Here is an 18,280-nt window from a genome sequence, read left to right as displayed (position 1 = left end):
TTACTCTTTCTTTACTAAAATGCTCACGTGTTTATACGTATACAATTTTGCATAGGATTTTACATAGTTCCAGATATTCTGAAGCCAAGCTATGTTCTCTCTAAGGGACTGTGGATCCAAGATTAAGCAGCTGTGCTCAGAACCTGCAAACTTTTTAGAGACTCATTTGTGCCAGTTCCCACTGCTTTGTTTTTATAGTTGATTCTAAACATAAGCTCAAATTTTGAATTTAATATTTACAGCTTTCTTGAAATAAATTCCTTGTCCCAGTGTCTTTTTTTCTCCTGATCCCTTTCATTGCTGCCCATTACTGGCATTAACATTATTTGATACACCAACAATAAAGCTATTTTTCATAGGCTTGATGCCAACCCATTCACCCTTCAGAATTACTCAAATTAGTACTTGGGAAAGGGTTTGTTGAAGGTGAAACCAGGACAAGATAGATACAAGAAATGACAGGTCTTCTGTTGGCTTCATTTCCCTTTTATATTTGGCATGATCTTTTGAATACACCTATCTAACTAGACTCCATATCTTACCTATTTTTGTCTTATCCGCCTCACTTGGTATTTGGCAAGTACGGATTTAGAGTTCTATTATCATTGAGTATAAGGTAGTAGATATGATACTCAAACTTTATTTTATATAAATCTTAACAACAACTCTCTTTTATATCATACCAAGGAAAGTAGAGAAACTGTATTTGGAATTTAAGACAGTTATTATAAATGGCAAGGGACTAGTGATAAGTGCTTCACTGATATCATACAACCATGAATTGTGCATTTGTTCAGAGATACATTCTTTCTGAAGTTGCTGATTTCACTTATTTTTACCTTCAAAGAAATGCATTTTTGTAAGTCAGAAATGCCAGAAAAATATGTATTTTAAAATATAAATGATAATTTTTAATATACATGATAAAGGTCTTTTAAAGGAACTTGTTACTTGGGGTAGGGGTAATGATGACAAGATATTTTGAAAGTCACTTTCAATCTGATGAATTCACTTCTGGTCAAGGTTTCCAAATTCCATTATGTTGCTTTGTGCATAAATCATGCAATCTAGAATTACTGGCAATTATAAACAAGTGTATTTTATTCAGGAGTGTGAGGATGAGTCATTCTCTAAAATAGTTGGATGCTGTCTATAAGATGAGTTGTGGATGAACTGTTACTACCTGACTGGAGACAGGAAGAAACAACGAATAAAATGTCAAGTGGATTTTGACTGTGCAAAATGATTTGGTACTGTAAACCTTTAGAACTTGCACATTTAATATTCATGAATTTGACTAGTCATAAGTGAATTTAAGTGTTCCTGTAGTAATTTATCATCTTACAAAGATATGAAATTAGGGGACTGGTGTGGGGGTATTATTTATAGCAGAGATTGAGGCTAGCAATGAGTTCAGCATCTTCTTTTAAAGCCAATTCTTATTGCTATCTACTTAGTAAGATTGCAGTTTGGCTTTTTTTTTTTTTTTTTTTTTTTTTCCCCGTGACCGGCGCTCAGCCAGGGAGTGCACCGGTCATTCCTATATAGGATCTGAACCCGCGGTGGGAGTGTCGCCGCGCTGCTAGCGCAGCACGCTACCGAGTGCGTCACGGGCTCAGCCCCTTCTTTTTTTTTAATAAAGGAAAATTTTTTGATATCCTGAGATTCATATATTTAAATACATGAGATTCTCAGACATGCCCCCTGAATGTCAGAGTCTATTCTATTATAGTACTATCTTCTCTAAATTCAATCTGAGAGAAAAAAATAATCAAGCCAAAATGGGAAATATTGATGTAGGAGTATATACATAGATGCCCAGTATCACTTACCAATTCCATATTTCAAAGAGTTTTGACGAGCAATGCATTATGCTAAGTGGAAACTCTTTATTTCTTTTCCATGTTTCTTATGATGAAGAAATCCTTCTTCTTTCTTCAATGTAAGGATGGGTTGAGAGAGTAATAGAATAAGAAATGAATTTTTAAGTCATCATAATTGTTATGAAATCACTTTTTCAGATCACCTTTATAATGTACATTAGAAGGGCTACAAAAGAAATTGTATTATATAATCTCATTGAAATGTAAATTTCATTTATGTTAATTATCTAAAATAATAGAAGCAGCTACAGCTTATTGAATATGTAATATATACAAGGCAGGTGCAATCTAATGAGATAAGCAGATTTGCAAGAGAGCTTTTAAATATATCCCTTCATAAGATATTACAAGTATCACCCCAAATCCTCAAATCAAGCCCAAAGATGAATAAAATGGCAAATATTAACATGATAATGAGGTAACAGACTGTATTGCTTCGATTAAACAGAATTAATGTTTTTAAATGACTGAGATGAGGTTGCAGTAAGATGAAAAGCATACCAATCAAATTAAAATTTTTACTGAGATATTGGTTCTTACTGATTCAGCAAATGCAATAAGTGGTCAACACATTAGTATTTCATTAGAGACAGAAATGCAATGCACAAAAAGGGTCTGCTTAAAGTCTAGTTGAGATAAAAAAAGAAAACCTCAATTAAGTGAAGGTGAGTGAGGCTGCAACACAGAAGGTTCATTTTGCTTTGCTAGGTCTGACTTGTTTAATCAAGCAAGACTTTGTGGAGGCTCCTAAAGGGATATTTTTCTATAAGAAGTGAAATGGAGACTAAATTCTGAAGTACCATCTCCATTCTATAGCTGACAATAAATATTGCCACACAGAGAGCTTGACTAACACTTCCAAAGTTACACAACTAATTGGCTAAGAAAGTATTTGTGTTTAAGTGCAACATTCAGCTTTCTTTCTCTGAGAATTGCTACCTAAATATTATGCCATTTTTTTGGACATTATTAAGCATGTCAGTATAGATTATTCATTGACCAGACGACCCTAGAATGTTTAGAAAAAAAATTCTGCTTCTAGTTAACATTTCTTTTCTCTGTAAAGTTCTTAAAAAGAACTTACAGTCAAGAAATGCTATTGAAAAAGAATCATTATAGTTCACTTCAAGCATACTTGAAATTTTGTACTTTGAATCAGAAATGCATGCCCACTTTTACAGGATTTATTGCCCATATCTCCATGCACTGGCTCAGTTTCTATTTGATATGGAATTTGAGTAAATGGCTCCCACTGGGAGAATAATCATCAGCTGATTGACAGCTAAAAGCAAGGGAATGTAGTATCAACTCCACATACTATTCTGCCTTCTAATTTCAGATATTAGACAAGGAATCTATTAATTTTCAGATACTATTGAGATGTTGAGGGCTAACTGACTTTTGAGGAGTTCCCCAGCAAACAATTTGCAAAGATTTAATGTTGAAACAAAATCTGTGAAAAAAGTCTTAAAAAGAGTCCTTTTTCAAATAGATAAAACAGCATTAAAGAGGCTCAAATCAAGCTCAAGGAGTAAAAAGAAAATATCAATATCAATATTTTCTGATATTGTCTGTTTCTCAAAAGTCTTGAATTGTCTACTGCATGCAGAGCTATCTTCAGCTTTCTTTAAGCCTTTCTTACTTTGATTTAGGCCCCTCAGTGTCACCAAAGTTGTTCATGTTGAGGTCACTAGTGATCTTAATCAAATCTAATGCTAATTTCTTTGTCATTACTTTCTTTACTTCTTAGTAGTATGCAAGAGTTAGACACTCTGTGATACCTGGAATTCCACCCCCGCCATGTCTTCTGTGATTCTTCTTCTTGTTTACTTCCAAACTCACTGATTACCCCTTCTCAGGTTCCTTTCCTTCTTTTCTTCTTACTATTGAACTATAAACATTAGAGTGTTCCAGGAAACTTTATTTTTACTTTTTGCCTAGATGAACTCATCCAATTCCATACCTTTAAATAAGTTTCACCTGATCTTGATCTTCCTTCCCCAGGCCTGATCCTTCTTTTAATCCTTCCCTTCTCAGTAAAAAAGGTCACCTCCCATTCAGTTTCTTAAACTAAAATTTACATCACCCTTGATGTTTTATTGATATAGAAAAAGAGATGTATATTCTGAAAATTTCTTTTTTTTTTTGCATCTGGATGTGAAACTTTGATGTTTTGATAGCTTAACAAAATTACTTGAATTTGACTTAAATGTATACCACATAATAAAATGGTAATTCTGGAAAATACTCAAAAGTTAAAAAAAAACAAACACCCTACCTTTTCTTGTTGACACTTTGACAGATGACATACCAGAAAACCTGTGATCATAGAAATAAAGATGCTGCAAAGAATGACAGTTTCTACTCAGCTAATTGACAACCATGGACATAAGTACATCAAAGGAAATGCATTATGCTATTACTCAAGGGAATGCAGTCTATTAGGAAACGTGCAATGTTTATTAGTTGAAAATGAGGATACATTCTTTACTTACAATATTGAACAATTGGTTATCTCTATAAATAAAAACATTAGCTGCATAAATGATTAGACAATTGAAAGGCTAATAGACAGTAATGGTGAGATGAAGTCCAACTTTAAAGTATTTAAAGTGTTCCTGTTTAAACAATTTGGCAGGATTGTTTGTATGTATTATATTCAAAGATTTTAGAATTGTAATAAAATATTATTACATAGTTTTTGTAGTTAATATTTTTATTCTTATATAGTAATTACCGAACATCAAAGTACCATAGCAATCCCATGGGTGTCATGATTTTTTCCCTTATTTTTCATTGTAATACATATATAGAGATTCAGAAATAAATTGCATTTTCTCAAATAAAAATTATTAAGGAGACTTTGAATATTAAAAAAGAACTCACCCTTGAGTCTCATTATGTGATACAGGAAATGTAATAAGAATAACAATAAGTGTTTATATCTGCACTTGTCTAAAGAGTAGGAAAATTTTAGTGTCTATAAAGTAAAATAATTTTTCTCCTAAAATTCTCTAGCTATTTGTACCAGTAGAAAAGAGGAGAAGTAATCAGCTTTGAACACCTGTTCTGTGGCTTATATTGTGCTGTATGCATAGTGCTCTGTTCATGACAAAATATTCAAAAGTCCAAAGTAAAATGAGAAAAAACAGTATGTAAATGAGAGCCTTTAAAAATTAAATATATTTTAAGTTCATAAAATTCTATTTTTAATCTGAGTTTATATTATTTCTTGGTGCTAAAATGTTTTCATTTTGTTTTATGATAGTACAGGTATTTGTAAAGTTTGCTTTTGCTTTTGCTTTGCTTTTCTCTTTTTTTTTTTTTGGAAAAATATAGAAATTCTACATGAGTCCCTGGAAGTTCTGGTAAGTTTTATGGTTTTATCAAATGTAAACTTATGGGAACTGTGATTGTCCCTCACAAGTTTCTTTATATATTTACTGTTATTCTAATAAAATAGATGATAAATTGAAGCTCAAAGAAATAATGAACTTTTCCAAGGTCAGTCAACCAATAATGATGAAAATATGGCAAATTCAAAGAGAAAACAAATTGAAATCAGTACGAGTTTGATGAATCAATCTATCAACTACCATTGATCGAACTATTTGTAGGTATTCTTCTCTCTCTTAGAAAAATAAAATCATCTTTAAAGGTGATACACAGGATAGTTCATTTGATCTTATTTCTTGGAGCCAGTTCATCACGTTGAAATGCTATACCTCACCTGCTATCAATAGAAAAATGCCTCTTCTTATCTCTTTCAAAGCTGGGGTTTGGTGGTTAGATTGTGACATAGGCATAAAATAATGAAAGATGAAAACAAGAGTTTGAGACAGCCTGTTTTTGAGAAATGTAGTTTGATGTTCCTTCCTTAAAAGAAAGACCAGAGGTGGGTTTTGCAAATTTAAAAAATACCACATGTTCTCTCTTATTGGTGGGAGCTAAAAATTAATATATAAATTCACAAACACACACACACCCAAACCGGGGGGGGGGGTGGGAGAGAAGATATAACAACCACAATTACTTGAAGTTGATACGACAAGGAAACAGAGGGGACATTGGTGGGGGGGGGAGGGAGGAGGGAGGGAGGTTTTGGTGATGGGCAAAAATAATCAGCCACAATGTATATTGACAAAATAAAATTTAAAAAAAAAAGATCATTAAAGTAAGAAAGGTCATGTTGCAACATGAGAAAGGCTGCATGCAAGGTGATTAGCTAAAATTCAAGCTAAATCTAACAACCATGGTAATAATCACAGCAGAAGAAAAATAGGTAATCTGTGGAAGTCTAAGCAGCAGGTATGTATAGTGAAGGAAACAGTCAGGGAAAGGAAAGTGTTGTTTGTCAGGGAAGCTGTGGTTCTGGGCAAAAATATTCAATCCTGAGAGGATAAAGGCTTGGAAGTCAGTCACAGGTAGAAATAGAAGTAATTTAGATACTAGAAACAGTCACTCCTTTCTAGGGAGAGGACTGCTCTGAGTTTGGGGCTGAATGCATTGCTTATGGTGAAGAGGGGCACTTGTAAGAGAGGTATGAGTGACCTCTCCTAGTTCCTAATTTGACATAGTGGTACTTAACTGATTTTCACTTTAGCATTAGCTGGATTCTTCTCTCTTTGTTTCTCTCTCTCTCTCTTTCTGATTCGTTTTTTTTTTTTTTTTTTTTCAAAGTGTTTGTTCCCAAAGATCCAGTCATTTCTATCTAATTAAAATCTCTGGGTGTGGAAGGCAGTTATGAGCGATCACAACAACTTCCCTTTAATAATTCTGATGTGCATCTCTTGCTCAGAACCTTGGGAGTGTTGTAGACCCAGTGAACTAAAGTAAGATTTTAAAAAACAATCAAGACATTTCAAAGTGCAGTAGGGACAGATTCTAACACATGAGAAATAGGCTACATTGATCTTGGATTAAAGACTTCTGGTAAATAAGATTCAACATATATTATTTGAAAAATTACTTAAGAAACAAAAGTAAATTGGGAAGTACTAATAGTTAAACAGGGAAGGAAATTACTTAGGTGATGCTATGTTAAATATAAAGTCCTCATGAGGTTAAACAGATTTAAACTAAAACAGTAGTATCCATAATTAGCATTGCTTACTAATAAATTCATCAAGTTAGATTATACATGTAAAACTGAGACAACAGTAAAGAATAGGAGATAACAACACTTATGATTGAAGTCATTTGGAAACAGAGCTGACAACTGAAGGATAAAACCTTAAACATGGAATGAATTAATAACATCCAGTGAATGGGTATGCCAGTGTTTTCCAAGTTTTCAAGAACACAACAATCCTCTAGAGATCTGTTGAAATGCAAATTCTGATTCAATAGGATTGAGGTGAGACCTGAGACTTGGCATGTCAAAAAGCTTCCTGAGGATGTCATTGCCACTGGTCCATAGATTGCATCTTGAGTAGCAAGACTGCAGTCTTGGTCATCCAAATAAGAGATCATCTGGAGTGGATAGAGAGTTGGAGGGGAGAATATAAAAGGTATTTGTTTTATTGTTTTATTTATTAATAATATTGGTGACTCAGTCCTTTCTTAGGTTGTTTTCAGATATTGGGGGCAAATTGTATAAAGTCAGCCAGAGATTATAATAGGATTTTATAATAATATACACTATTGCACTTTAGCAGAATAATCTTCTTCTGTAAGAGATATGGTAAGTAACCAGTACAAAACATCATAAACACATGGAGACATTCAATAAAAGAAATTTCAGAATAATCTTTTTGGAGTTTATGATGGCAAAGTATCTTTTAAGGATTAATTTTGTGACCTTTTCATAAAATGTGAGGCTTAATTAATTCCAGAATCAAAACTCTGGTTAGGAAAATGTTATAATTTGCTATGTGTGTTGAAGAAAGCAAATTTCCCAGCATAGGCCAGAACTGCATTCATTGTAACAAAGAGAAAATCTGAACGAGATGAATGACTCCGTTTTATTTCCATGTTCTAGAAGGACGCTGCTAGGAAATATCTTAACTTTGTTTAAAAAATTGCGAAAGCATTGGAAGGTTGAGGTTATTATAATAGCTGTAAATTTCTGACCTTTAGAATCTACCCTGGCTCTGTTCATTTGTATTTATGTCTAAACAGGATATAAGGAGGTGCTGTGCTAAGAAACTGCAAAAAAAAAAAAAAAAATTAACCTGTTAATTTTAATAATTAATTTAAAATTAAAGATTTTTTAAAAGTGTATAAAATAATTTAAAACTTTTAAAAACTGTATAAAATGTCTGTAGGACACTAGTGGCGCTAAGTGTGAGTAGCATTAGGTCCAGCATGAACAGTGGAATTAAGACAGCAGAAGTTTCAGCATGATGGTGGTCAATGAGCTGGCAACAGAAACAGTTGACACTGGCTATGGTTCAGTTACATTTATGGCCCCACAACACTGGGCACTGATATTCCTACTGTAAAACCCACTCTCTAAAACCTTGGGCATTTACAGATTTGTCATAGATGATAGCAGCAGCAGCAGCAACTCACTGGTGACTTCAGGGGCCCTTGACATCACATCTTCTACCTTTAGTACCAGTAGAAATTAGAGAATTCCTAATCCTGAGCAAAAGCAATAGAATATTAAAATAAAAGTTAATGGGGGGAGAGGGAGGGAGTTTGGAGAGGAACAGGTTGGGTAAAGGGCATAAAGAAAAATCATGATTTGAAATAATGACTATGCTAATAATAATAATAATAAAGAAAAAATAAATAAAATAGAAGTTACATATTAAAAGACTGATTATTGAAGTCCTATATCCCTAGACGGATAGAACTATTTTGGAGGAACTTCAAGGAGCTGGTTCTCCTACAAAGTGGGTGAGATAGAGCCACAGAAGACCTGCTTTAGAGCTGACATTGATATTTCCAGAATAGTGGAACTGGCAAATGTACATAATACAGTTTATAAAGTCTGAAGAAAAAAATGTACTGTATATATTCTTTATTATACTTTTGTCATTAAGGAACATCCCTAGAGATCTAAAATTCTAAATGAAAAAAAGTGGAGAATTTTAAAAAGGATCTGCCAAAGTGATGAATTCCAAAATCAAGACTATGAAAACAGCCATTATTTTGTTTGGAAATTGCTTCTTGAGAATGAAAAGTAACTGAACTTAAGGAAATATATTTGTACAGGCAAGAGAAAAGTAGTGCATATAACATGATAACAGTGCCTGGGTTCTATGCCTAGGAAGTATTAACAAAAAGAAATTGAGTGAGGAAAGAAATGAATCTTTTCCATCAGACACATCAGGTGCTTGAAAAATTAATAATCTTAATGTTAAAAATAAAAAAAAAAGATCAGTCTACTGGGAAATCATTTTATAGGAGTGGAGTCAATTAGGCAATAGAAAAAATTACTAAAAAGACTGGAGAATTGGCATCTACCCTTCTATTGCTTATTTTAACTTTGTTTTGTTGCTGTAAAATATAAATGTAATACAATATATAAGTTAATGAGATGGCATTTTTGAAGACCAGTGAAGAATTTTGTAGAGCCATGTGATTATTTCTTTTCTGCAGTTACAAAGAGTATTTAGACTTACTAGAGATTTGAACACATTTCTTATATGACTTAGTTCTACTTTCCTCAATTGTGCTAGTAAAATTATAGTTTTCTTCTGGACGTTAGGGCTACAGCAAACAGAGTACTCAGGATATAATGTGAGAATCTCCCATTGGATAGACTTTCCTGTGACTCCAATATTGTGCCACCTGAGTCATGATAAAAATTAATTAGTTTTAGAATGCTCTATATTTTCCAGTTTTCCCACCAACTTTAAAAAACAGATATGAACTTACTTCCAATGTTTTAAAATTAGAATTAGAAATGAGGAAAGTGGATATGGCTTTGCCATTTATTTCATATTTTGGTACAAGATTTATACCTTTCTCAAAGACGTGTGTCTCTCTTCCATCTGAGCTAGGAGAGAGAGCTGAGCTGTCAGGAATCAGAGTAGCTGATTAAAGTAACAAGTCAAACACGCAAGAGTTAAACCCTTAATTACTAATTGCGGTGGTACAAACAAGAGTCTAAAATTGGAGGACACACCAACTCACCCCTTGTTTCATCCCTTGTTCCACCCTATTTTTTCCCACGGGACAACACATCGACTGCGAGTCAGATGGATCAGTGTGCTCACGGGAGTGGTCTCACTATTGAGGGAGCCCAGAACAAAAAGTTCCCACAAGTTACATGGGCCCTGGGGTTAAGGGGAGGGTGAGGGAGAAGAGTTAGGCCTAAAGAAGCACTGGATACTGAGTTGGGGTGAGAAGAAGTGCCTTTAGGATTTCTTCCTCCTCCATAAGGAGGTCTCAGCAGAGGCATCTGAAGAAGACTTCTGTCCAAGGCCTCAGATAAAGAGGCCTAGGAATGAAGATGCCACAGTTAGGAATGTAAATATGGGAAGACCATGACCAGCCAGGGAGGCCTGAGTCCTTGACGGCAACTCCCTTCAGATACTACAAGGCATTGACTGTGCACCAAGGCTGGCGTGGAGAGGGCAGCTTTCCCCATGAGGCCTGCAAGCCTTTCAGCCAGGGAAAATCATGCATAGTTTTTTCTTTTTTTTTTTTCCAGAAGCTGGTCTCCACAGGATAGATCATCTCTGTAAATTTAGAAGGCTATTGAAGAAAAAAAGCAATGGATGGCATTGTATGCAGATTTTCTTACCCTGAATCTGTTCAACCCACAATAACTTGCCCTCCTGAGTTTTTAATTTGAGTCCAATGTGAAGATCAATATCAGGTCCATTAAGGGAAGTCCAGAGCAGGGAAATGACACTCTGGAACAGCTCCTCAACCTCCTGACTTGCCTCACCCTTCTCTGCCTAAATGGGCTTGGTATATTTTCCATAATTAATACGTTTATGGAGGGAATACTGTCTGTTTCATCTTACTATACTGATACAAAAAGAGTAATTATATCTTTCAAAGGTTGTCAACTAACCAAGGCAGAAGAAAACAAGGAACTTGAAGGAATAAATTGATGTGAATAGACTTCACTCACTGGCTGGCTATAAAAGAATGTGTGAACCAACTCAGCCCTGACTGGATGATGATGCCTCACAGATTAGACAGCAAAAGATGAGACAATAGGTTCAAAATCCTGAGGGGATGCAAAATAAAAATCAATGACATTACTCAAGTAATAAAACATCAAAACAGTATTAATAAATTTAATGAGAGGAAACTAAAAAGTATGAATTTGGTTGGAACACATTTAAACAAAATTCACTTTATATTATACATCTTACATTTTTTCTAATGATTTACTAAACAGTCATGATTTGGGTAGAATTACAGAGCTGAGAGATGGCAATTACCATGAGAAATGACTAGATAAAATCTGAGGAAATTAAACAAGTTGTTTTATTAGTTTGAGGGTTCGTAGAAGAACTGAAGACTGAACTCAAAACTTAATTGACCATAAATTATAAACACAATATAAAAAGACATAAAAAGACAGATTTTACACACTATATATTCATGCTTTATAGTTCTTTTTCTATGACAATCCACATTAGGACCTCATTACATTTTTCACTTTAAAATGATTTTTTTCTTGTGGTTAGAATTTCAATGTATGTAGATATTCTGCAGTGTCTACCTATCTACCAAAGAATTCTTCCTTTGCCAATTGTAGTAATTGCTCCTTTTCCTTTGGTAAAACCTGTTTAACATGGCTTTAACATTTGATTCCTACTTAAGCCTACTGACTTTATAAGAGAAAATAATCCAGTCAGTGCATCTACCTATTCCAAAAGCTCTTTGAAATTAAATAAATATATAAGCTCCTAAATGGTACAAAGGTAAATTTGATATGATCACATATCCAATTTATGAACTATTCTTTCCTAACCAGAGGAAATTTACCGTTGTCAAGTATAAAACATTACTTTTGTTGTGTGTGGTTTTCATCAAAGTAAGAGTTGTAAGATAATTGGAAATGAGTATAAAATCATTCTTGGAGAAACCAAATTATTGTGATCAGTATTTGTGATTTTTTAACCCATTCTTGTAATGTTATATAACATTATATATTATGTATACATATTAAATATTTTGTTTATTTTTATTTTTTTCTGACAGATGTACTATAGGAATGAGATATAGAATAAATATTCAGTTTAGGAGAAACAGGATAAATTCGGAAGCCTAGCTCAGGATTTTAATATTAACTGTGTCATTGACTTATCTATGTAACCTTTCATAAAATACTTAAATTTTCATTTTCCAATAAAATTGGAAAAGCAACACCTCCCATATTTCCTTTTTTATACTTAAACGAGATAATATATTTAAAACACTTAACTCAGTACTTTCCCTCAGTTGAAATTTAACAAATCGTCCCCGGAAGGTCTATGGAATTTGATATTCATATTTAGAGACTATTGAGGGTAGAATCTGTTTGGTGTTCATATTTTCAAAATCAAACAGGACTCAGAGACATATGAGAGGACATGTTCTTTAAGTCAGGATTATCCCAGAAACCCTCAGTTTTGAAATAATTACGTATATGCGTTAAGGGTTTCTGGAGAATTTGTTTAGTAATAGTTATGTGCTCCAGAAAGGAGGCTGAGGAGGCTCTTAACAGTGGAGATTTCTTGTCTGGGAACATGGCAAGTCATATATGACTAATAAACACCTATCAATATTCATCATTTCAGAAGGCCTCAATCACCTAACATAGGAAGATGGTATCCCATTGACCTAAGTATGTCTGGCAAAATTAGTGTTTGCATACAGCTCCACTGAGTGACCAGAAAAATGTTTATCTCTCAGATAACCTCTGGAAGAAATATCCCAGTTTGTAATTCATCCCAAAGAAATTGATTTTGAATTGTGATAATTTTGGCTGAAGCTATTGTTAAAATGTGGGCTTAACTTTCAGCCCCCCCAAAAATCAGAAGCTTATAAGATGCACATGAAATAATAACTTGGTGGTGATAATTTAGCAATTCTAAATAAAAAGACAAAATGCTTGTGATACTGTGTAGATATATAATAGCATTGGCTCTATCTCCATAATTAAAGTGAAGAGGAGATTTAGGGCAATTACTCAGTTTGGTGAGCCAGAAATATGGGTTTGCCTACAAAATAATGTAGACGTATGTATCTGATTCTTCCTATTCCACAACTTAGAAATGCAACATAAGATTCCATATCATTAAACTGGCACTATTTTGAGAACTGTCCTTTTGAGATAATTTTCACCAGATATTCCCAAGGATCTCTGGTATTTATTTACTTCAGCCAAAGTAATAAGTTTCTACTGCTGAAGATGAAAAGTGGAAAGACCCCATTCTTCCCCTTTTAGTTTTTGTTGCTATTACCCTTACTTGTCTGATCAATCCAGGGATGCAGCACCCAGACTACACTCCAGCTTTTGAAAATATTGATAACCCTATCCAACTCTATACCGGTTAAGTCAAAATTTGGGGGTTGTGATCAAACATCTGATTTTTAAAAAGTCAGAACATTGGGTGAGTAATCAAAATACATTTGTTTTACTGAGGTACCTGAATTGAAGACTTTTCTAAGGGAAATCTGTTCCATGGTACTTTTTACTTGATTTTTTAAAAAAAAATTGTCATTGAACAGTGACTGTGAGTAGGCATTGCTCTACATACTTAACATGTACTGAGTCAACACTATGACGTAGGCTCTCCTAAATATGTTGCTGGTAAGGAAAGTGAGGCATTGTGATATTAGTAACTTCTTAAATTTGTGCAGGTAATAAGGGACAGAGTCAGATTTTCAAAACCTGGAAGTCTGGCTACAAATTTCACACCTTAACCACTGGCACACTATAGTCTCTCCCGGGACTTCACTTAGTGTGACCTGTGATCAGCTTCATAAGCAAGTTCCTCTGTCCTGGCACTGAGCACTTACTATATGTAACTGAAATCTCAGTAAATTAAATACAAATAATTAATATGTAGCTGAATTTTTAAAAAATTTTGGCTAGTTATTTATATGCATTTAAAAAATGAAGCCCAATTCTTCATGATAATATCCCACTGCTGATACAACTCAGATAATTTGTGCTTGATTGCTGCATAGCAAAATGTCCTGATATATTTCCTTTTCTTCTCTTTTGCAAATTGCCTTTTATCTTTTATTAATAGTCCCTGATGTTATTATATTACATTTTTATGGTACATCCACTCACTTTTTGGGGGAAGTAAATGGAATATAAATAAATAAATACATGACTCTAAATTGCCTTGACTTATACAAAATTGTCAATTATATAAGAACATTTCCTACATTGTGACAAACAACCAAAAGTAGAAAAAAACTTACTGATGATAGAATTTTTAAATTATTTTTTTAAGTGGCTTGGTATCAATTTACCATTGAGTGGTTTGGTTTCTGTGATTGAAGAAGCCTTTTTATATTTGCAAATAAAAGAGCTGTATTTATGGTGATGCATTAATGTGGCAGATTATTTGGAAAAAATGTATTATTTATCTCATTTTACTACAACTAAAAACTAAAAACTCATAAGAACTAAAACTCAAAAGTTTAGTTGCTGTCAGTTTCAAAAGCTTCTAAGTAACAAAATCAGTGGTTAGGGATAAGATATTTTGATCCTAGAATCAGTGTACTTTCCATGCCATGAGTGTGGATAAGTGACTCAGCTATTTTTTTCTGTGACATTTACTTTCCAAAGGCTGGTAGAGCACAGGAGAAACTTTAAGCAGGAGCCCAGAAAGATCTAGGAGATAAATATTAAGTCAGAACCTAATTACAAGTGCAAATAAAGCAATGTTGGAATGGTAGACTGCTGATTGTATTGGTGGAGGATTAGGCAAAAATGTAGATGATTCAAAGGGATTTAGTCATTATTGCTGACTGGGTGACCAAAATGACACATAAAAAGTGAGAATGCATGTGGGTAATGACAATTCATTTCAAGAAAATGAAGTCAACAAACCCCACCTTTCTCTACCTCCCAAGCACTCAATATTTGAAAATTCTCAGTTTCAAGAATTACCAATGTGTATTTAGTGAGGTGACAATCATATGCAGAGTCACAGCCAAAGCTAGGACATATTTTTAACTTCAAGATTGATGATCTCACTCTTCCAGAAAAGGCCTTTCCCCTTCTCTGCATGGAATATCATAAATGTAACGTAAGAACTTTGTACATACAAGATGGTTGCGGCATTTTGTCTGTCCTTAGTCTGGTCCAGATTATCTTCTTATAGCTTTCTGTATGCCTGTCATGTTGTCAATGCTCTAGCTTTTATTCATATGCAAACTTCCGGTTCATATATAACATTCTAAAATCAGGGCTGAGACATGAATGAAATCAAGTGAAGTTATCACTCAACTTAAATTGTTCACTTTATTCCTGAGAATTCAAACACTTTTTGCCTCACTCATATTACTTGATGAAGTGACAGCCAATATTGATATATGGTCCCATAATAAATGAAGCCACATTCTCATGGTGAAGTTCTCATAGATTACTTTGGATTTTATTTTGCTAGAAATAGACTCAGATTGGTAATCTAGAAAGCATAACAAAGCAGATTGGATAGATTAAATTTGTAATGGGCTCAGTCAAGAATTTCCTAAGTATTGAATTCCACATTAGAACAGTCAGAATCATTGTAACGGAATTAGGCTTCTTTTCGTAACTTGGCTCGGACATCCTCCTCCCTGATAATGCTAGGATAGCTGCTATTTATGACAATTTTCCAGTTCTGTTCTTATGGTAGACCATTCCTCTATTCTTTTATAAACCTGTTCTTTCTAGAGATGAGTTAAAAATTTGGTGACATTGCAGTTATCCTGGGAGAAATTTGGACTGCTTCAGGTGACTTTATATTTCATATTTCTTTGCTCCAGTTTATACCAAGTATAATTTATACCAAGTAATTTCATTTTCTTTCTTTCTTTCTTTTTTAAATTAGTGTAAGGGGAGAGATACATAAAGTATCCAAATTCTGACAAAAAATAAGAAATACAGCAAAAACAACTTTTTTAAAACTGAGTTTAACTTTCTGCTGTTTCATAGTTTCCTCCTACAGAAATTATTTATAGGCCCATTAAGCTCAGAGATCCTTGAAAGGAAAGATTACTAGTAATCATCACTGTCCAGCGTGGCATGTTTTACATGATAGACAACCAAAACACATTTTACTGAATAAATACTTACATTATTTACATAGTTCTCAAAATTCTATTTGCATTATCTTTTGTATTTTATTACTGTTTGTATGTGTCCTTGTGTGTGTGTGTATGTATAATGATAATTTCCCAGAAGTATTTTTAACGTGTTTATTATATATCAGATGAACAAAGCATAGAGGAAAAGCAAGACTGATCTACTAACAACAAAAGGAAATACTTTTCAAACAAGAACAGATGGCACAGTCTCTGGTACTTCCAGATCCTTATATAGCAGCTAATCAAATTTGCAGCAGTAAAGGAAGACACTTATTTATAAATAAGAATGTTGTGCTAAACAGTGGAACTTCCTATAATTGCTACATACATTAATTATGAATTGAAAATAAAAACAAAATTAACATGTGTTGTTTTGCTGATTTTACGAAGTAATTTAGAACGTTGGTGCAATGTCTTCTCCCCAACATTGTTTATTAATAATTGTATTTCCATCTGAAACTCAGTTCTCTCGAATGTGTACTTACCCAGGATGCTGAACACATCTATTGTGACACAAGTCTACAAATTTAAATATTACAAGACAGTTTATGCATCATAATTTACCAAGTTAGATTTTTGTTAGTGATGTGCACTCACATAATTAAATTACGCTCATGTCTACTATTAGAAATAATCACTAAGAAATTTCTTATGACTCATAGAATCAGATATTGTAACATCATGCTAATTTATTTTGATGAGATTAGTATTATTTAATATATGATGAGACATCCAGTAATGCCAGATGGACTAGGACACATCAACAAGTCCTGAGGGTATATAATAATCATGTAGAGGAGGAAATATAATTACAAATTATAATTATATTTAACTTGAGTTTCTCAAGGAAATCAATAAAACATAATTGCAGTTTAAGTATATACTTGTAGTTAATGAAAAATGTTTCATAAGAGGAGAAAATATAAAGGAATATTTTACAATAAGCACCAGAGGCAAGAAACTGAATTAAAATGAGGAAAGGAATTTTTGGCAACAAATAAGGTCATAGATTAAAATTGCTCATAGAAATGCCAGTGATGATGTAAACAATGGTTTACCTCTAGATTCTGAATAAGATCCAGGGTATATAAGTAGTTATATAAATGGAATAAAATGCTTGAGTGGATTTGTTGCTGAGGAGCAGAGAGATTTCACAAATGTTTGGGTTCATATCCTGTAATACAGATGGATCACAGTTCAATGGAATTTTAATTTTCTCATAAGCAAAATCAAATGCCCATGGGATATGATGAAGCCCTCAAATTGTGAAGCTTATACATATTCTAATTTCTCTCAAATCAAAAATATGAACAAACACCTTCGAAATAAAAAAAAAAGAATACCAAAAAATGTGTCGTAAGAATTGTGGTTAGAGAGGGTTCTGAGAAAGTTTTCCTTTTAGTTCTGGCCTGGAGAGAATCAGGAGCAACTTCTAGACCCAATTCTCTTATTTCTGCTATTGAAAAAAGAAAATCCATCATATTGAGGGAGAATGAACAAAAACTGTTGCCCTTAGGGCACTAATAAAAGCCCATTGCAGCTGGGAAAAGACTAAACACACACACACACACACACACACACACACACACACACACACACACACACAACCACCCTCTCTAACCATGGGAAGGGGAAGAAATACATGCTAAACCCAGCATCATGATTTTCTCCAATCATGGTAAGATACTTGTGAAAGCCACATATCTTAATCTCACAGGCACAGTATCTTTCCAAAACCCAGGCTTAATCCAGATATCATACAACACTGCCTTCTCCAGAAGGCTAACATGCTTTGGATAAAAAATAACCATCAAATACAGCTGGAGACACATATATTCTCTATAAGGCCCAGTGCAAAAGGAAGACTAAACACCAAGGATGGGGCAGACATTGAGGAAAGAACCTCTGGCTAACTCACTCCCATCCTAAGCACAACACACCACTAAAAGAATTTGATAGCACAGAGGGTAACCATAGCAACAATGAATCTCAAGTCCATTTAACTCCTGACTAGATTAACAAAAACCCCAAGCTAAAGTCCAAAATTATTTATTGCACTCTCTTTGATTTTACACAAGATGTCTGGCAATATAAAAAACAAGAACAAAAACAATAACAATACCAATAAACAGAGCTTAAGAAAAGAAGACACTAAATACAGAGGAACAAAAATAAGATTACAGAAGACT

This window comes from Cynocephalus volans, chromosome 1 (genome assembly GCF_027409185.1).
Source record: "Cynocephalus volans isolate mCynVol1 chromosome 1, mCynVol1.pri, whole genome shotgun sequence".
NCBI classification, from domain to species: Eukaryota; Metazoa; Chordata; class Mammalia; order Dermoptera; family Cynocephalidae; genus Cynocephalus; species Cynocephalus volans.
The sequence above is the reverse complement of the archived record's forward strand: the minus strand, read 5'-3'. Positions refer to the sequence as shown.